General features: G+C 37.9%; 1 protein-coding gene across 4 annotated transcripts in view; it reads left to right on the top strand.

Moving 5' to 3' along the window:
- The window catches only part of scramb1 (scramblase 1), a 187,764-nt gene extending 165,907 nt beyond the window's left edge, over positions 1–21,857 (top strand). For all 4 annotated transcript variants that reach the window (XM_067152270.2, XM_067152271.2, XM_067152272.2 and 1 more), the window contains one exon: positions 15,857–21,857. The gene's annotated coding sequence lies outside the window, so the exon portion shown is untranslated. The remainder of the gene's footprint in view (positions 1–15,856) is intronic.
- The last annotated feature ends 563 nt before the right edge of the window (positions 21,858–22,420 follow it).

Below are 22,420 nucleotides of genomic sequence, written 5' to 3' on the forward strand. Positions count from 1 at the left end.
ACATTCAATCAAGACAAAATACAATTACAATAAAAAATAACACTAACATAAAAGCATGAAAACCTCAGCAGAATACAGGTAGATGAAAAATGTTGCACTTACATGAACTTGAATTACTAATTAATATACATAAGGGAAGCACATAACTGTACAGTGGTGTGCAGGTTGATGCATTCAGTTTTATTCACACCTGCACAATTAAAATTTTTGAATTCTTCATCTTGTTAAATGACTAACCAAAGAATGAAATTAACTTTCAAATTCTGTAAAAAAAAAAATAAAAAAATACAAATGCAACTTTATACACAAATCAACCCACTGTCACTCTAAGAAATCATATTGCCATTAAAAAACACTAATCAATGGGAAGGGGACTCAATTTACTATTGGTCTCTTGAAATTTCCATAGGCAGCTCTTATGCTGACTGCTCGTACAAGTCCATCAGAACCTGGGTGAAGTTCCTAGACTCCACTGAAGCGGGGGCTAAATTGTCCTCCTTGATAACTACCACTGCTCCAAGTTGTTTATTAGGTTGCTGTGAGGCCCACTTTGACCTGTTTTTTTTTCTTTACTTCGCACCAACACAGATAGGTCTTATGGTGACGATGGGACAGGAAAAGCCTAGGAATAGGAAAGGAAGTGGCCATGACCTTAATTAAGGTACAGCCCCAGCATTTGTCTGGTGTGAAAATGGGAAACCACTGAACACCATCTTCAAGGCTGCCGACAGTGGGATTCGAACCCACTATCTCCTGGATGCAAGCTTACGGCTGCGTGCCCCTAACCGAATGGCCAACTCGCCTGGTTTGACCTGTTTTGTAGTTGGGTTAGGTATTACTTATGCCATTTGGTCCAAAAGTTTTGCACCATTTTCTGGAACCTTTTCCATGCTGAAAGTTTATTACTGGCTACAGGAGTCAGATTGGATTCAGGAATGGAATTTAAACCATTTCTGGTAAGAAAATGACCTGGAGTTAAGGCTTGAGGGTCACCAGGATCCGAAGACAGATCTGTAAGTGGACAAGAATTTAAGCAGGCTTCAAATTCTGTGAGCCCAGTACTAAGTTCTTCGAATGTTAACGATGAGTTTACGACAACTCAATGCAAATGATATTTGACAGACTTGATGCCAGCTTCCCATAATCCTCCAAAATAGGGTGAACATGGTGGAATGTAGTGCCATTTGATACTCTTATTTGTTTGCCAGATTGCTAACAACTTCCTCTTGATGCCACTGTGATGCCATGCATTTGTGAAGATCTTGCAATTCTCTATCAGCACCAATAAAGGTAGTAGCATTGTCACTGTAGATATCTGCTGGATTTCCTCTTTTGTCTATGAAACGGTGAAGTGCGGCTAAGAAGGCATCTGTAGTAAGACTGCTGACTACTTCCAAATGTACAGGCTTGGTCGTGAAGCAAACAAATAGTGTAATGTATGCCTTGATACGGAGATTGCTCCTCCTGTTAATTGGCACAGTATAATTGGACCTCCAGAATCAGTGCCACACATACTGAATGGACGTGCTGGTTGAACTCTGTGCCAAGGTTGGTTAGCCATAAGTTGATGACTAATTATGCCTTTCAATTTGTAACATGTTACGCATTTGTGCACTTGCTCTCTGGCTACATTTCTGCAATTCAGAATCCAATAACATTGACAAAGGGTTACTAACAATAATTCTGGTCCTGCATGAGCCTGTTGTAAGTAATCATGTTTGACAATAAGAGTTGTTAGGTGATGCTTTGATGGTAATAAAATTAGGTGTTTTGTTGAGAATGGGAGCGACGTGTTCTTCAATCTACTGCCAACCCTAAGTATGTTATCATGCAGAAATGGACAGAGATTTTTGAGATGACTCTTCCTTGATGCAGTGCCTTCCTCCTGTATGTCCTTGATTTCTTCACTGAATGACTCCGCCTGAGCTATGTGAATGCATTACATTAATGCTGACTGAAGTTCTTGAACTGACAAGGGTCCCATTTGTTTATTGAAATATGTTTACTTTTCAATTACACTTCGGTTGCGCTTATCAAGACTAAATGACTTAGGCTGATGGGCACCCATAATTCTGTAGCAGATGGAAGGCTAGATTGCCATGCCACCATCAGCTTTCCTCTCCTCTCACTGTAAATGTATAGGGTCGATGTATAAGTTTATGCAGTATCCTTTTGGGTTGGCAACAATGCGGCGTGAAGGGATTGCTTATCATTATTCCATTGTTTTAACTGAGTTTGGAGTTTGTGTTGTGAAACACAGGTTTTCTTGATTGTGAACGTATTATTTGTGTATATTTCAGACAAACACATGAGGAATGTCAAGTTGAGAAAAATGAGCATTTCCGACACATTTTACTCTTCGAGTTTCACCGAGGATCCAGTGCAGCAGGAGCTGCGAGAACAATTTGTGAAGTGTAAATGAATGAAGCAATTGCTGAAAGAACAGCACAAAAATGGTTTTCCTGCTTTTTGAGCAGGACAGGTTGACTTGTCTGATGATCCACGTTGTGGAAGACCTTCAGATTTTGATGAAATTCGCTTGAATGATTTCCTTCATGTCAACTATTGTACGCTATTTGCATTCAGTGGGTAAGGTACAGAAATTGCGTATATCGGTACCACATGTGCTAAGTGACAGTAACAGAAATAAAGTAAACATCTGTTCGTCATTGCTTGCCTGGTACCGGTTGGCTTGTGATAGGGACGAAGCATTCCTTTCAAACATTGTCGCCGGCAACAAGAAATGGTGCTTGTATGTCAACATGAAGAAGAGGAAAGAGTGGCTCTGCCCATCAAAAAAAGCAACTCCCTGTGCCAAGTATAATGCCCATCCACAGAAAATCATGTTATGTGTTTGGTGGAACAAAGATGGCATTCTTCACCTTGAACTTCTTCCGAAAAACGTAATGATTACCTCTGCTGTGTATAGTGACCAGCTAAAATGGCTTGCCATTGCTATTGACAACAAAAGACTAAGACAAAAACCAGTCTTATTGCTCCATGATAACGCTCATTTGCATATAGCGCAATTGACCAAAGGTGTGATTGCCGAACTTGGCTGGGAACCTCTTCCTCATTCTCCGTATTGCCCTGACCTTGCCCCCTCAGATTTCCATCTTTTCCGCTCTTTTTAACCACATTCAGGGGCAAGTGTTTCCTGACGAAGCTTCTCTTGACCAATGGCTGACAGATTTGTCCAGTCAAAATCAAAACGGTTCTACAGGCGAAGCATTCAACTGCTACCTGAACATTGGCAGAAGGTCATGGAGAGTGGGGGTAAATACATCACTGAATGATTGTGAGTTACAGTGCATGACAGCGACAGTAAAATAAAATATAAGAACTTATGCATCGACCCAATAGCTTAAAAGCTTTCCATTCTGTTGAACACACAAGTTAAATATAAATATTACACTGTAACATATCTGTAAAAAAAAAAAACCACATTATTAAACAAGGAATAAAAATTCATACTATTATTAAACGAAGAATAACATGTTTCGTTCTTAACACATTGCTGACCGGATACTTGAGCTTGTCACATACCCTGTGGACCAGACATTTTTCTACTGAGCAAACTAGAGTGCACATGATTATAAAAATGTTCATAAATATTAAACTAGATAAGATTTTATCTTTAAAGTTGTAAATATGTTGCAGGATCTGTCTTTATAAAACCATCTTCAGCGTCAGTTCCTAATACATCATCAGTGTTTACATTGTTGTCATCAGTGTCACTTGAATAAATGAGCACACTGTGTAAATTACGGCATGTAGGGGCTTGAATATCACTTCCACTATCACTCTCACATTCAGTTTCCACTAATTCACAAGCACTAAATCGATTTGAACGATCTTCAGCATACAGTTCTTCTAAAATATCGTCGTCAGCTAACACTGTATTACGCGAGTGCTCCATGTTATCATTGACTGAACCGGCAGAAAGAAAGTAGACTTTTTGAAACTAAATCAAAGAATAAAAGAATGCCGTGAATAAAATAAAACTGGCAGATATACATCTATGATTTATTCTACTCAATGTGCAAGTCCATAATATTTCAATATATGGTCAAGAGATGTCACAGGAAGACTGTAAACGATGTCGTGAATAAAACCAAGATTTCTTTTGGCCCGTCTCATATCGCTGGCAAGTGTACTACGAGATTCCTCGGGACCTGTCACCCATGTGTTAAAAGAATATCATATTCTACCAAGTCACATTCAATATATTTGGTGATTTCTGTCTAAACACCTACAAATTTGAAAACTTATCTTAATGATGTCCTTCTTTGACTCAAATCCAAATGGCTGCCAGTCCACTGCCCATTGTCGTCGTCGTCGTCGTCGTCGTCCCCTCCTCTTGGCTAGGTCAATGACATGCTGCACCTCCCCCTCAGGTGCTCCACTCGTAGTGTTCCCTTAGCATTATCATTGTAGTCACTATCATTACTACTACTACTACTACTACTACTACTACTACTATGTCCGCCTGCTTAGCGTAACGGTTAGCACTATTAGCTGCCTTCCTCGGGAGTCCAAGTTTGATTCCCGGTACTGCCAGAAATTTAAGAATGGCAGGAGGGCTGGTATGTGGTTAAAAAGGTACACGCAGCTCACCTCCAATGGGGATGTGCCTGAAAAGAGCTGCACCACCTCGGGATGAGGACACAAGTTTACTTTTACTACTGTTATTAATATTTCTCGTATTACAATTTTTTTTAAAAAACAATGCAGGGATTCTTAATGAGTATTTAATGGTCTGCCAAGTACAGTATATTATTACTTGGCACTTAATGAATCCCACAGGAGGTTATCTCTGACTTAAATGTCGGAATGTGGGTTAAGATATTCTCATCTGTAGTAAGTTCTCTGAAATAATAATAATAATAATAATAATTATTATTATTATTATTATTATTATTATTATTATTATTATTATTATTATTATTATTATTATTATTATTATTATTATTATTATTATTATTATTACATGGCTTGAGGTTGAAAGTGTGCTCAAGATCATGAAGAAAGGAAAGGCAGTGGGCATAGACAAACTAAGTGCAGATATGCTGAAAGCGGCAGGAATTTCAGGAATCCCAGTGGCTCTACAGACTGCTCAACAAGATATGGGAGGAAAATACTTTCCTGAGGACTGGAAGATCGGCATCATTGTACCTCTGTTCATGAAAGGAAACCGACGAAAATGTACTAATTATCATGGTATTACACTACTGTCTCATGTCCTGAAAATATTGGAAAAAATAATAGAGACCAGAATCAGAGATATTGTTGAACCAATTTTGGAAGAAGAGCAGTATGGTTTCAGACCAGGAAGGTCAACTACAGACCTTATATTTGCAATTAGGATGCTAATGGAAAAATACTGGTAGGAGAACAAGCCTTTATTTCAAATATTTTTGGACATCGAGAAAGCCTACGAGAGTGTACCAAGGGAAAGAATTTGGCAATGCATGAAAGAACTTCAAGTGCGAGACAGCCTCATAGATAAAGTGAAAATGTAGTATAGTGGGAATAGAAGTTGTATTCAGGTAGGACGTGGTTTGTCAGACTTGTTCGAAACAAAGAGAGGAGTGCAGCAAGGCAGCTCATTGTCACCACTTCTATTTATTATTGTGATGGATGTACTAATAAAATCTATTAAAAGGAAAGAACATGAAGATATCAAAGCCTTCACATTTGCAGATGATGTTGCGATCTGGAGTGACTCAGAATAGGAATTGGGAGAGAGAATGCAAAGCTGGAATGAGGAGTTTAAGAAATATGGTTTAAACATCAGTAAGACCAAGACGGTGGTGATGAAAGTGTATGGGGAATGAGGAGAACCAATAGTCATGTTAATGAAGCTCAATCGGACAGCGTTCCAGTTTTCAAATACTTGGGTAGCGTTCTATCAAATGACAACCTAGCAAAACATGAGGTGAACAATCGAATCAATAAGGCAACACAATTTTACCACCAGGCAAGACACCTGCTGTGGGATGAGCAAATACCAATGAAAACAAAAATGACATTGTAAAAGTCCTATTATACACCAATTCTTACATACAGTCTCGAAACCACAACATTGACCAATAGAGATAATTCCTAACTCCAGGCAGCTAAAATGAAATTCGTAGGCACTTTGATCCAGAACACCAGGAAAGACAAGATTAGGAATGAGAAAATTAGAGAAGTAGGAATAGATGATTCTCTCCTCAATAAGATACAGATATCAAGACAAGTGGTTTGGTCACATGAAGAAGATCCCAGTTAACAGAACTGCAAGGAAGGAATTTGACAGAAAAGTAGAAGGAAGACGACCCGTGGGAAGGCTATGAAGGAAATGGATAGATTTAGTTAAGAACGATGTACTGCTGAGAGGTCATGATTGGGACAAGTTGGTGGAGGAGGAATGGTACGAGGACAGGACGAGATGAAGGAGGCTCATATACCACTCTCAAGAAAGTGGAGATGGTTTTAGGATGATGATGATTATTATTATTATTATTATTATTATTATTATTATTAGAAAATGTGCACAATCTGCAAAAATTTATACATGTTTGTCCGTGTTCGTGAAATTGTTTGTTCGCACATATCTTGTAATGGAACCCATGAGTAGCAAACCTTGTTATAATATGTCTCAGGTTGAAGTTAGCTTGCTTCCAATCATTGGTCGTCATAGCATCAGTGGATTAAAATTTACTCCATATTTCAGATCTTTTTCGTTGTCCGTCTTTAATTAATTTTTCACAGTTCACGGTAGAAGGCAAACCGTGACTTATCCTTGAATCTTCTATGAAGAATGTTTCTCTAGTAAATCCGTATGAGAATCTTGAAAGGGTATATTTTGATAGGCCTAAAACAGCTTTCAAAAACCAAACTTTCACTTTTTCCACTGTAGCAAGATCATGGAGGGATAATTTGGGCCATATGATTTCAGTGCCATATGTTAGGCTGGTTACAATTTTGGCATAAAAAAGCTTCATGGCAGTTTCTAGTGAGAGCTGTTGTAAGTTTTGTATATCATGAATACCTTTTATTCCTGTTGTTGATCTATCTTTTATATGGTTCTGAAGGATTTGTTTGTTGTTTGAAGAGTAATGCCTAAGTATTTAGATGTGTTCACTATTTCTAATGGATTATTCTTATGAAATATTTTATCGTTTGCTGCTAAATTTCCCCCTTTTCTGAAAATCATTTGTACTGTTTTCTTGTCGTTGATTTTGAATTTATCATCATCTGCCCATGCAGCTGTGCTGTCCAATCCTTTTTGAAGATCATCTTTGTTGTTTGAGGTCAGAACCATGTCATCTGTGTACATATACATATATATCCTTAATTGATTTGTCAGAGGTTGCAATGTTAAACATCAGTGGGCTGATGGGATCTCCCTGTAAAACTCCATTTGTTTGAATAATCTAAGATGAGCTTGATGTGGAGTCATTAATAATTACATAGTTGAATGCTAGAATATTTCTTAACACTTTCACGACCATCATCTGAACGGGCTATTTAAAGGGCTGGCCCAGCTATTCCACCTGTTAGTGGCAGAGCAAACAACAAATTATTTTCACAATAAGTTCTAAACTAAACAAGATATAGCAACAAAATTGTCCACATACCTTAATAAAGTCCTCTAGTATCTCTGTAGGGTGTAGTAGGTAATGTCACACTTTCCTGGGTGAATGGAACACCACACTTTCCACAAAAAAGCATGTTTCACTAATAATTTCATTTTTGAAGCATTCTTTGCGCCTTGTTGAGGATAACTTGACTTTATTTGATGGTGGAATCTTCAAGAGAATATGCTCTTTTTCTTCCCATCTAACCTAAATGGTGATCCTTGGCCGGTGCCCGTTTTGGCGGCAAAATCGCAGGACGTTGACTTGGAGCTGATGTAGATGGAGCTGAGATGTCGGAGAGAGGCGACTGTACTTGTATGTCGGGTTCACTTTTCCCCCCGTTTGCGAATTCCCTTATGTTCCTTTAGATCTTTTGGTACACCCCAATTTGACCGTATTGTTCCCCATACGGCAGTGTTATATTCCCGTAATGTTCCGCGAGTTCAATGCTATTGTAATAATTGTCCATATAGACTGTATACCCCTGGCCAAGATAATTTTCAACCAGCTGAAAAACTGTGCTTTGTAAATTCACACCACTTACTTCATTTACATTGCTCCTACACGCCATGGTTACAATTCAGAATGCGATTATACACATGCTTGTGCAATAACAAACCAACTACGCAGCTAATTGGGTCAGTGCTAGACTACCTTCAGAAACAGAACAAAAGAAGTGCATTGGGAGGGAAAATCGCCGTGGCCATGTGGTTTCTGCTGTTTCTAGTGAGTACAAGCATTCATTAGGGTATTACCTTCATCTCTCTCGCACATATTTGTGACCAAAATAGATCCCAGCTGCGTGGGAATGGCTCCAGTTCAAGGTTGCGCTTATCCGGGCTAACTCGGATACGATCCACAGCATAGTCACGCGCTATAGGCAATAACTTGGATACGGGCGTGAATGTGTTATTAATTTAACTAGTGAGTGCACTTTCCCAAGAATTTTTTTCGAGTTCCTGAAATAGTAGTTGTCTGTCTAATAGATCAAAAGCTTTTGTATAATCAATAAATACACAGTAGAGCTTCCCTTTTGGATGTCTCCAAGATTCTTCTATATCATCAATCAGGTTTTTTATTGTGTGTAGTGTGCTTCTGCCTTTATGGAAACCAAATTGCTCCTCTGGCAAATTGTCTAGTTCTTCAGTTAATTTATTTTTTTAGTAACTTGGTAAGTTTTTTAATATACAAGGATTGGGGCAAAAGTCATGGCAACTATTTTTTTTTTTCTTGTAGATATGTGAACGGATCACAGACGTATGTGTGTCGTGTGGAAGTTCTGCAGGCATAGTGTGTATGCAGAGCAACAGATGGCTCTGTGATAGCTGGTAGTAGTGCAGCAAGGGCTGTGAAATCAGTCAGTTGGTGAGTGTCGTGCGAGATGGAAGTAACCAGCGCTTACATCAAAATAGCCGTTCTCCAAGGCAGAAATGCAATGGAATGTCACAGTGAATTAGTGGAAGCCCTTGGGAATAATGCCCTACCATACTGTACAGTAGCACGGTGGGTAGGAAAGTTTCAGCAAGGACGTGTGTCAACCAGTGATGAGCAACGTTCGGGATGACCTGTCAGTTTGCAGACCGACGTGGCACATGCCGTCATTGAGCAGCTCCTGGATGAAGACAGACGATGCAAGCTACTGGAGTTAGAGAGGGCAAGTGGCAACGAGAAACGCACCGTCCACAGGATATTGCGTAATGAGCTGCAACTGCGCAAAATCGCATCGCGGTGGGTACCTCATGCACTGATGGAAGTTCAAAGGTGGGTTCGCTATGCAATATGCTCAGACCCCCTTGCACGCTGGCAACAGGACGGTGATCAATTCCTGTCACGAATAATCGCCATCGATGAATTTTGGACCAGGGCATACGAACCAGAACTGAAACATGTGTGGACAATGAATAGCACTGAAATATCGTAACACACTAATTTATTATGGTAGTATACAGGGCAATATGGCCTTCCCGGTGCAAAAGAATGACAACACAGTACACATAAAGTTGACATGACAAACCTGGGCCTAAAGACCCTCAAAGTAGTCCCCTGCTACTGACACCACACGCTGCCATCGATGTGGGTGGCACTGAATACCAGCTGCCTCAGCATTTGCGTGGAGTGGCGACATGCTGGATCACCAAGGAGGCAGAAGGTCCGTCAGAATCCTTCCCCAGTCAAATTGATGGTGATCATCGTGTATGACGTCAGGGTCATTGTTTGCCACTTTGTTCCACATGGCAGAACAGTGACCGCACAGTACTACAGGGACTTCCTGGTGCGACAGGTACGATGTGGTGTTCAGGAGAAACGTCCGGATCTTGTGAACCATGCAATAATCCCCACGACAATGCACAACCACATAAAGCGGAGCATATAGGGCAGCTACTGCGACGTTAGGGATGGGAAGAATTGGAGCACCCACCGTACTCTCCCAACATTTCGCCCTGTGACCTTGATCTCATTCGAAAGATTAAGAAACCACTGCGTGGTAGGCGGTTTGCAGCACGAGAGGACATTGCTAATGCTGTGCACCAACAGGTGACCCGATTCGCACATGGTGCGGCAAATGCTGAGGCAGCTGGTATTCAGTGCCACCCACATCGATGGCAGCGTGTGGTGTCAGTAGCAGGGGACTACTTTGAGGGTCTTTAGGCCCAGGTTTGTCATGTTAACTTTATGTGTACTGTGTTGTCATTCTTTTGCACCGGGAAGGCCATATTGCCCTGTATACTACCATAATAAATTAGTGTGTTACGATATTTCAGTGCTATTCATTGTCCACACATGTAGTTAACACCTTGTCCTTTCGTCTGTATATGTCACATTTTCCAACCGGACTGGTATTTTCAAGAAATAAATAGTTGCCATGACTTTTGCCCCAACCCTCGTATTTTCCAGTGCGACACCTGTGTATGAATTCGGATCTTCTGAATCACCTTTGCCTTTATGTAATATTTAGATTGTCGATTTCCTCCAACTATTAGGAATGTTTCCAAGTTCAACGCATTTATTTAATAATTTTGTCCAAATGTCCAAGAATAGATCTACCATTTTTTACATGTTCGTTAAATATGTGGTCAGGACCTGCAGATTTTTTGCTTTTGACTGATTTAATAACTTGTAAAAACAGCATGGGTAAAAACTTGTGAATAAATGTTTTCACTATCATTGGGAGTCAAAATTGAAGGCCAAATGAACACCAGAAATGTTTAGAATTTTGGAGAAATGGGATTCCCAAGTCTGCATGCCTATGTTATTAACATGTTGTAATTTTCTTTTTCTTAATGCTTTAAATGGATCTCTCTTTGCTTCCTCTGCAAGTTCTCTAGCTTTAGTTTCTATAAGGGTTAACTTTTTATTTTGCATGAGGTCTTTATATTTCCTTCTAGCCAAAGAGTATTTTAAGAGATTGTCTTGTCGATTAGTTTGTCTTGCGATCTTTAACCCGCGAGTGGTCGCTAACCGAAATGTAACGTGAGTGGTCGCGCGTGAGACTTTCTCTCACATTGATATAAATATGATATTTTACACAGTTTTATGGGGTGTAAGGCTGAAATTTACTAGTGAAATGAAACATAAGTTCTACCTCATATATTTGAGATAAAAATGAAATGATTAGCTGAGAGAGAGAGAGAGAGAGAGAGAGAGAGAGAGAGAGATGGCGTATGGCTTTTAGCGCCGGGAGTGTCCGAGGACAAGTTCGGCTCGCCAGATGCAGGTCTTTTATTTGACTCCCGTAGGCGACCTGAGCGTCATGATGAGGATGAAATGATGATGAAGACGACACATACACCCAGCCCCCATGTCAGCGAAATTAACCAATTAGGGATAAAATTCCCGACCCCGCCGGGAATCGAACCCGGGACTTTTGTGACCAAAAGCCAGCACGCTAACATTTAGCCATGGAGCCGGACATGATTAACTGTTTATTAAAGACACAAATTACTACTTAAATTAATATATGCAATGTACATAAAAATAACTTCCATCCTGAAGTTGTAAAAAATAAAATCACACACATGCATTATATCTAGTAATATTTACGTACAAAGCAAGGTTTCTGAACACAATAACATTTTCAAAAACAAGAAGTGCTAATAATACAAATACTAATGCATACAATAGGAGTAAGTTTCACACTCCACTTCAAAATAACACCAACGTCATTGGTCGCGCGATGAGAGAAACTCTCCCACAGCGTGCACGGACACATAGGAGCCTTTGTTCTGACTAGGGGAGGGGGTGCTTACCCTTCATATGTGAATCGCTCTACTCACGACAGTTATAAACTCAGCTAGAAGAGGGAACAGTCACCTCCCTTTCATCACTGTGAAGTAATATCACAATAAAAAATAATGTGAGAGAAAATCTCGTATAGCGACCACTCGCGGGTTAACAAGTGTAAAGTTCGTTGTCTTTCTTGAAAGCATTGTGAATCAAACCATATTTGGGATTTCTTCTCTTTATATGGAATAACTGCGTCTAGAATGGTATTTTCCAGTGTCTTAGCCACTGCGTCTAGTTCATTATTTCTCAAGTGATGTTGGATAGTACTCACTTGATCCAAGGCTGCAGTGAGCTTCGTTTCATCTAGTTTTCTTGTACCAGAGTGATGTGGCTGGGTAGTTCCTTTCGCAGAAGATAAGATTTCCACTTTTATTGATACTGGACGGTGTTTTCTGAACGGGATAATTGATTTGAGAGTGCTTAAGTTGTAATCTAAGATTTTCGTCCGTTGACCTCTGTAAAATATAAGGTCTATTGTACTGCATCCGTTTGATGAGAAATAGGTTTTATCTTCTGGCTTATTGATTAGCTTGAAACCTTCATCCATTGTCTGCAAAAGAATCTCTTGTCTCTGATTCTGAATATCTGTTCCGCAGTTGAAATCACCAGCTGTATTATATTTCTTGATGTATCAATTTTTGTTGTTATTTCCATTATAGTTTCTATATCATCTTCTGTGAGAGTATCGGGTGGCAGGTATAGGCCTGCTATTGTACGAAGGTGGTTTGAAAAGTCCATGCAAAGTCCGAGAGATGGCACCACCGGCGCGTATCGAGGTCATATTTAGTTAGTAGCATCTCTTGAATGAACGCACACCAAGTTTCAGCCATATTGGTTTATTTCTTTGTGTTTGGCATTCGTGTGAATCAAGGAAGTCAAGTGATTTTCAAGAAATGGACGAAAAAGAATTTCGTGTGGTGATTAAACATTACTTTATGAAAGGCAAAACGCCTCAGGAGACTACAGAGAAGCTTGATAAACATTATGGTGACTCTGCATCTTCGATTAGAACAGTTTATAAGTGGTTCCAAAATTTTCGGACTGGCCATATGGGCACAAGTGACGCTGAACGTTCTGGACGGCCTGTGGAGGTTACGACTCCAGAAATCATTGATCAAATCCATGATACGGTGATATATGACAGAAGAGTTAAGGTGCGTGAGTTTGCTAGTGCTGTGGGCATCTCGACTGAATGGGTACGTAATATTTTGCATAAACATTTGGACATGAGAAAGCTATCCGCAAGATGGGTGCCGCGATTGCTCACGCTTTACCAAAAACGGAATCGTGTGAAGTGTTGCAAGGATGGTTTGCAGCTGTTCCAGAAGGATCCGGAGGACTTTAAGCACTGTGGATGAAACGTGGATACATTACTATACTCCTGAGACCAAACAACAATCTAAACAATGGTTTACCAAGGGGGAATCTGCATCAAAAAAGGCGAAGACCGTTTCTTCAGCCGGAAAGGTTATGGCGACTGTATTTTGGGATTCACAAGGGATAATCCTCGACTATCTGGAAAAGGGTAGAACTATTACAGGTGCATATTATTCATCATTATTGGACCTTTTGAAAACTGAGCTGCAAGAAAAACGCCCACAATTGGCCCACTCCTTTTCCATCACGGCAACGCACCAGCACACACCTCATCAGTTGTGGTCGCAAAATTAATGGAAATAGGATTCCAACTCGTTTCACATCCCCCCTATTCTCCAGACTTGGCTCCCTCGGACTACTATTTGTTCCCCAATTTGAAGAAATGGCTGGCGGGACAAAGATTTTATTCAAACGAGGAGGTGATTGCAAACGCTAATGGATATTTTGCAGACTTGGACAAATCCTATTATTCGGAAGGGATCAATAAACTAGAACATCGTTGGACGAAGTGTATAAGCCTAAAAGGAGACTATGTCAAAAAATAAAAAACGTTTATCCCAAACACGTAAGTAGTTTTTATTTTTGCATGGATTTTTCAAACACCCCCTCGTAATCGGATTCGAATGTATTATTATAATATTTTCATGATTGAATACCTTTTGAATTTTTCTGAAACGTGGTTTGTAATAGCAGGAGACACCATCCGACGGTCTGCCTAATTCTCTTTGTTTTGCAAGTGCATGAGTTGCATAGAATCCTTGAAGTCCCACATCATCTGTTAAGGTTTCCATAAAAATTAGTATATCTTGTCTTGTTAATGAGTCGTCAGGTATCAATTTGAGGAGATTTTATAGACCTTCGTCATTCCACAAAACTAGATTAAAAATCAAAGCGTGCCCTGGTTGAGCGTCAAAATCGATACCGTCTTACAAGGACATCTCTGGGCCAGAATTCTGCCTTTTCCACATTTGCAAGGTCTGTAAATAATATTCCTATGCGGAATGCCGTATGGTAACGTTTCGTTTGTAATTCTTCACATTCAATTACAGTGGTAATTCCTTGTTTGTGCAAATGTCGTTCTATTTTCTCTTTAGTGGTATGATGTACCTTATTTGTAATAACAAAGTTTTTATTCTAATCAACCTGTTCAATACATTATAATGTTGTCACATTTAAAATATCTTCATTAATTGACAAGTTATTTGTGGGACATGTTTCGCTCCCTTATAGAGCATCATCAGCCAGATCTGAATCTCGAATAATGGTTATGTTCGTAAACAATGACTCCAGAACTATTGAAACATTTTTTCACAAACTTAAATCTACTCTATTAGAATATCATAAATTAAATAAACCTTGATCATGCCTTATTAACATGGGCATAGTAGGAGATATATAATAAAATTGTGGTAGAATGAGTTATTCTAAAATACTTAAAACAAGTAGCATGTTTTACATCTTCGAAATAGGTGAAATTCAATCTTAAGAACTAAATTTGAAAGTTTCTTTGTAATGAGATTTGGTAAAAAAAGTTTTATATCCTTCAAGGATAAGAGTCTATAAAGATTCAAAGATCTCATCAATGCTGTACATTAATTAAGGCCACGGCCGCTTCCTTCCCATTCCTAGGCCTATCCTATCCCATCGTCGCCATAAGACCTATCTGTGTCGGTACAACGTAAAACAATTAGCACAAAAAAAATCAACCATCTGAGCCACTCAGCCCGGCCAGAGAATATCTTCTCCGTAAGCCTACCGTTGACCATTCTTAGAAGGTGCCCATAAAACTTCAGCCGCCTAAGTCACATGCTAGTGTTAGCCGTTCACAAAAAAAAAAAAAAAACTTTCACCCTCAGATTGGTGTTTCTAAGACCTGCCTAGGGAGTTTATTCTTCTAGTGGCAAACAATGGTCTTATTTGGTGAATCAGTTGTCGTACTTCATTATCTCCACAGCTTCTCAGTAGAGATGACCATCATACCGACAAGTGGTAGCCAAAATTATGGTTTCCTCAAATTTCACTTAACGATCACAGGTCTTAGAAACATCAGTCTGATAGGTGGGGAGGAATCGATGGTGGTGCCACTATCTAACCTTCTCGCTGTTATAAAATTATGAGCACTTACCAGCCCATGTCATTTCATCTTGATACGGGCTACCAAAGTGCAGATGGAACATCAACCTATTTAAAATTTCAAGGTGGCTAAATATCAATTCACGGCTAGCATTGACAGATAACAATTATGATAAAACACTGTACGTATGGTATATTTAACTATATTGGAACAATGCTTTGTAAGCCCAAGCTCATAACACAATAGATTGGATTACATTAGGTGTAATTACATTAGGATAGGTAATATTAAGTAATAATTATTTGTAATTTTACTTTGTATCACAAAGAATGCTGCTGTAGTATGCAATAAATTAATTCAATATCCTGGGAAAACATCAGAGCTTGTCAGTTGACATCGGCTGTGAAAGTCTACACCAGTGTATTGTTTTGTTGTACTCTATTATGTTGATTCTCATGGAAGTGTTACATGTGATTTTTTTTTTTTTTTTTTTCAGATGAGTATACCTTACATGCTATTAAAATAATGAAGATTTGAACAAATAAAGTTACTTCAAGGCATCATTATGGTCTTCATCTGATATGCTGAATCTTATAAGTGCTATAGTATGAATCAGCTGCTTCTGCTGGACTAAGCTGTTCTAAGAAACAAATGGTCAGGGACAACCTTAACCAACCTAATACAATATAGTTAGAAAAGTGAATATAACTATTGCTGTCAATTATTCTAAACCAACCCACATGTTTTTCAGCAGTTAACTTAACATTCACATTTATATTCTTTCAGAGAGTAAGCTATGCTGATTTTTATGTTACTAGTTTAATGTAGTATTGCATATTCTGTGTTCTGAAGTTTTGAACATAGACAGTTTTTAAACCTATGTAAATATCAGATTAATTTGATGTGTCTGAATATAATAACTGTTCAGTGTTAAGCGGACTCTGCACCTTGGTGGGACAAATGCTAGGAAGAAGCATAACTGTTAAGTGTTATTTAGTAATACAAGGATTGTTATAAAGTTGCTTTAAAAAAAAAAAAAATCAGAATTGATTTTTGTTAATCTGGATAACATTCATATTCGTGTTGCACAATCCTGTGTTGTACCGCACATTTAGCTTTATTTTTCAGAAGTCTGTATGAAGAATAATTTTATTTATTTATTTATAATCATGGAGTCTTATATATTGTGTCTTTTATGTTGTTCTTATATTGAAAGCCTTTATATGAATGTTTAGCAGTCAAATATAAAAATTTGTGAGAACTTTGGTACAGAAATGCTGATTCTAAATAGTAATAATAATAATAATAATAATAATAATAATAATAATAATAATAATAATATAATAATACAGCATGAAGTCCCCCTTTCCTCCTCCCTTATTGTATTGTTTATACAATCATAGATGATGATTTATGTTTCTCCATTCAAATTGTACTTTTGGTGATACAGAATTCCTTATAATGTGTCCTTCCTTAGGCATATGTCCTGAATACAATAAAATTAACATAAAGGACAAAGAAATAACATATTTAAAGCAGGTGCTGTATATAACCAAAGTTTTCATAGATCTGTCAGTATATTTTTCTCCAGGGTGTCCAGTATCCTTGACAAGTAGGAATTTAAAAGGAAAAAAATATCCATGGCTGTAAAATATAAAGTAATTTACATTTCAGATTTCGAACAGTCTTAATTATAATATTGTTAAGCATGAAAAGAAAGGTTTGAGAAAAATCTCTAGCACCTGTGTATAATAAATCAACTTGCTTATTATACCTTTAAGGAAGGTATCGGGAACATTAGAAGGTTAATTTTACAGTGGAAAGTGTAAAATAACCCTTTAAGTTTTTCAATCTGTTGAACACAACATACTAATTCAGTAGTGTAGGCAGGATCGGCCGATGGGAGGGGGGGGAGGGTATAGTTACAAAATGATGGTAGAACACAATGAAGGCGCATGCATGACTTTTTATTACAAGGGCACAGATACAAGTGAATATTACAGATCTGTTGGTTCAACAATAATGTTTCTGAATGTTTATTTAGTTTGTCAGTTTCTGTTTATTTTTGAAAAAAAAAAACATGGGGGAGTTCTGACCCCCAGTAACACTCCCCTCCCCCCTGGCTCCTCCCCTGTACTAATTTATAATACACTAGTATTGTTTACATGTTTTAAGTACATCAGCTTTTATATGTGTACAACATTGTTTACATTGCGTTAGGTACAATCTTGTGTGTGTGTGTGTACACACACACACACACACACACACATACATAAAGGAGTGATTTGAAATAATCTGAGGATGTTTTATAGACCAAAACATATCTTTCTATTATTAATTGTATTTTTTCCAGTTATGTACTAATGTTTTATAAATTAGTATCTTGTGTTTGACTGATGGAAATAAACTTAACCATAATAGGTATTTTATTTGATCTTGTATTGACTTGCCTGAATCTATTAAAGAAACTATTATAGTTTTATTGTCAGTCCACCTTATCAATACACCTTATAATGATGAAGGAATGGATGATTTTCCTGAAACATGTATGTTAAATTAATAATTTTCTGCCTTTGCTGGCGAGATGTAGTGTTTACAGTGCGCTATGTCTTCTAGTATGGGCTATATCAAATTTGTGACTTTCATTGACCTGTCTCAGTCTCATCCTTGGCTTTGACAATATGAAAGTGACTGAGGTATGAGTGATGCTAGTAATTCTATTGCTTATGCAGCCAGTCCCTGTTACGAATGGTGTGAAAATATCGCTCGTAGGGTCGGTTGGTGCATGCATTTCACTGGGCTTGGCAGACTGATATGTAATAGCAGCGGCTGGCTCCATGAGGAAAGCAACGGGAAACTACCTCACTCCTCATTTCCCTAGTACGCCTCTTCAGTGACGCCTAGGCTATTTATGACAGCTGTTGGCGGAGCTGCAGAGGATCAAACCAGCCTTCGGGGTGAATACCTAACATACATCATTATAAGGTGTATTTTATAATACACTAGTGGATTCAAAATAAAACTATAATAATTTCTTTAATAGATTCAGATGGAAATAAGACGACCTAATAAGCATGGTTTCCATTTTAACAAATTGGGAAGTGTGCTTGAGATACAAGGTTTACTAGAGCAAGGGTGGGATGGGATGGGGTGGGGGATGGTTTAAATTTTCAGCTGTAAATGAAAGGAGAAGAAATAGACAATAGCAAAAGTAGGAAGAATAATTTCAAAAAGAAATATTTATTTTTCCTTTAGGAAGGAATTAAATTGTTTTCACTCATCTTAAACCATCTCCTGGTGTGGTGTATAAGTCCCCTCTATCTCATTCTGCCCTTGACCACTCTTCTTCCACTAACTTCTCTCAATCATGATCCCTGTGCAGCAAGTCCTTTTTCACTGCATCATTCACTTTCTTTCACTTCTCTTTTAAATTTCCTCCTTATAATTGTGTTTGCTGGTATCTTCTTCTTGTGTCCAAACCACTTCAGTCTTGATTCTAGATGTTATTGAGGAGAGAATCATACCAACTTCTCTAATCTTCTCATTCCTGATCTTGTCCTTCCTGGTCTTTTGTACCACAGTGCGTAAGAACTTAATTTCAGGTGCCTGGAGTTCAGAATTATCCATACTGGTCAGTGGTTTATCCCACTGCAGCTGCTTACTTGATGGTAGTATTGCAAATCCTTGTCGATTCAGTTGTTCACCTCATGTTTTGCCCAGTTGTACTTTTGACACAATGCTGCCCAAGTACTTGAAATCTGACATGCTGTCTGTTTTGTTTGATTGTGATAAAATCTGACTGGAGAAATTAGTGATCATATCTTTGACTTAAGAAACATTAATGAGTATCTTAAGTAAATGTTTATATCACTTTGTAGTAGTTTCAGCCAGTGTAAGTGTCTTACTCTGCAAAGCACCAAATTTTATTTTTGATGTTAGACACGATTCCAACCAAGTTCTAGTCTAGGGAAAGTAGTAATCTGATGCAAAGTACAATACTTGGGAGGCACTAAGATTGCTGTACAATATGAACACACAAGTTGTGGAAAGATTATCATTATCAGTTCATTTTCTGCATATCAGATACCATTGGTGAATATCTTTCATTTCTATTTAGTAAATTTCTTCATAAAATACAGTCTTCTCATTGCCTTTCTTACCTATGTCTTCCCATACAACACTGATTTATCTTCTTTTCTGTCTTCCTGTGTAAGTTTTCTCCCACCTTACTCTTCCATTTATTTCTTTGTCGCTCTTCTATCTTAGGCTAGTCACAAACAGTGCCAATAGCCACTATCACCAGCGGTGAAATGCCCACTGGTGTTCTTCACTGTACTGACATTTTCTTCACCTTATAAGCTATAAATTTAATTTTTGTTCTGTTTTGAAGTGCAATTATAAGAATAAATTGACCTTTTCAATACAATGTATCAAGTAAATGATATAAGTCTTGGGACTAGTTTCAGCCACTTAGTGGCCATCTTCAGCCAAATAAAAATTAAACAGAGTATGTGATAACTAAAACATATGTATAACATACAATGTTGCAGGAATAATTATAACATTAAATTACATATAATAACAAGATTTATGGTTATGATCTTCTTGTCATGATATAATGTCTTAAAGTTCACTTAGGACCTCAGGCAAAGAAGTAAATCTGGAAATGATAGCCAGAATTAGGAATGAATAAACATACAGAAAAGGCCTTTCCTGTCCTATCGTCGCCATAAGACCTATCTGTGTCGTAGCGACGTAAAGAAACTAGCATTCTCCCCATACTCTGTTTAATTTTTATTTGGCTGAAGGTGGGGCTGAAACTAGTCCCAAGACTTATGTAATATCATTTACTTGATACATTGTATTCAAAAGGTAGACCATCTTGTTAATTTATTCTTATAAAACATATATTTTCTTCACCTGCACGTCAGTAGCAAAATGGTCTCTAATATGGAACCATTGGTCACTACTAATACTGTAATAATAACCAAGCAAGTGGCTGCACGTTTTGGGTCACATAGCTATCAGCTTGCATTTAGGAAATAGTGGGATCGAACCCCACTGTCGGCAGCACTGAAGATGGTTTTCCGTGGTTTCCCATTTTCACACCAAGCAAATCATCGCTGCCGGGACAAAACCTCCTATGTGAAATATTTTAACTTAGAACTTTGGCCGGTAAGGTTCTCTCATCTAAGGTGCAATATTGTGTGAATATTATCAAGGCATTCTCGCTCTTCATAATATATGTGCTGCGGGTCAGTATATCTCCAAAAATATTATCACATAGGGGGTTTTGTCCCGGCAGCGACGAAATACTACGACTGAACCTTAATCAAGGCCATGGTCAATTCTTTCCCACTGCAAGCCCTTTCCTCTTGCATCGTCGCCGTAAGACCTATTGGTATTGGTGTGACAGAAAGCAAATTGTAAAAAAAGGTCATGCAACAGTCTTTCATAGTAAATAAATATACCACTTTTTTCTGGGAGCATCGAATATTGAGAACTCGTAGTAAACATGTCCATTTTGCTCTGCTCTGAAGATAATTATATTTATTTCCAAATGAGTTTGAAAACATTGAGAGAATTAGTGACCAGCAATGTGCAACACAACAACCTGATTGGCTTGCTGGCTGTGTTGAGGAACTAGGAATGACATGGAAGATACAAGTATCTGCATTTCCATGGAGTAAATGATGTTAGAACACAGCCACAAGTAGCAAGGCACTATGGAAACCATGTCTGCACTGAGTTCGTTTAAAGTGCATAAAAAATACAGTAGCACCTTGTAGCAGTAACTATTGCCCAGTCTTATGAGCTGCTCAATTCAAATCATCCTTCATCTGGTGATTTTCTCACACAACATTCTTTCACCTTTAGTTTGTGTTCTTATTACTGCATTCCTATTTTGTCTCCGGATGTGGAGAAATCTTGTTTCCTCAGCTTGAGGGCAGTTTTCTTCTTGGGGTAAAGTGCATATTTCCAGGAAATAGTTGTAGAGACAAGATAGCTTTTCTAGTGGATCTATTTTGAATGCCGTGGAATCATTGCATCCTGAAATAAGCTTAAAAGGTATTCAGTATCCTGGAAAGCTCTTTGGATTGAATAGAAATGTTTTATCTGTAAGTTACTGGGCACCTTCTTATTGAGTTAAATTTTTCAACTACTGTATTGTTTTTTTCTCTAGTTGAAAACAAGTGAATAATGTGCCTGCAGGTGATATCCACCACGACTGAATATAATTAATTATATGTGTAAAATCAGCCTCCTTTGCCAATGCAATTGTTTTGATGCTGTTTTAACTATATATTTTTTGTAAAATACTTTCAAGGCAGCATTTTGTTCTGCTGTTATGCAGGCTAATTTGTAACTATTTTGAAACCTTCCTGTAAATACACATATGTATTTCATGTATTTTTGAACCTAAGATTTCATTGCTTGTAAAAATTAAAATAATACAGAATAGTGATTCAATTATAAATAAATAATTAATATTAAAATTGTGTATTGTCATAATATTTTCATGTCCTTCCTCAAATTATGGATATCTGAAACTGTTTGCAGTATTGGCAAGCTTTACTTCAGAAGATAGAGTGCACAATATGTATAGGGTAAAATTTTAATAATATATTTCAGTTAGCAGAATAACTTAATTTTTCAATCGCAGAAAGAAATATTTTTGATATAGATGAAAATGAAAATCTTGATTAGTAGGTAGGGTTGTCCGATGTCCCAATTTTTTATTGATTTCCAGATATTTACACGAGTTTTTACTTGGTTTCCCGCTTCTTACTAAACACAAATATTTTCTGAATTTATCCCCTTCATGATGACAAACTTCATAAAACTTCAGTAGGTTTTAATTTTGCACAACATAATTATGGCACTTCGTTAGAATAATCGGTTGCACATTATAACTTCGTTGACTAGGTGTGAATAATCAATCACTTGCATGCTAAACAATAGTTGAATGATGAGTCACTGAGAAAGCAGAAAACCAAAAATTCATTTGTGTGAAGAGTTAGTTGCATTGTGGTTTCAAATTTGTGTCCTGTTAGATTTA

The sequence above is a fragment of the Anabrus simplex genome, chromosome 8 (assembly GCF_040414725.1).
Source record: "Anabrus simplex isolate iqAnaSimp1 chromosome 8, ASM4041472v1, whole genome shotgun sequence".
NCBI lineage: Eukaryota > Metazoa > Arthropoda > Insecta > Orthoptera > Tettigoniidae > Anabrus > Anabrus simplex.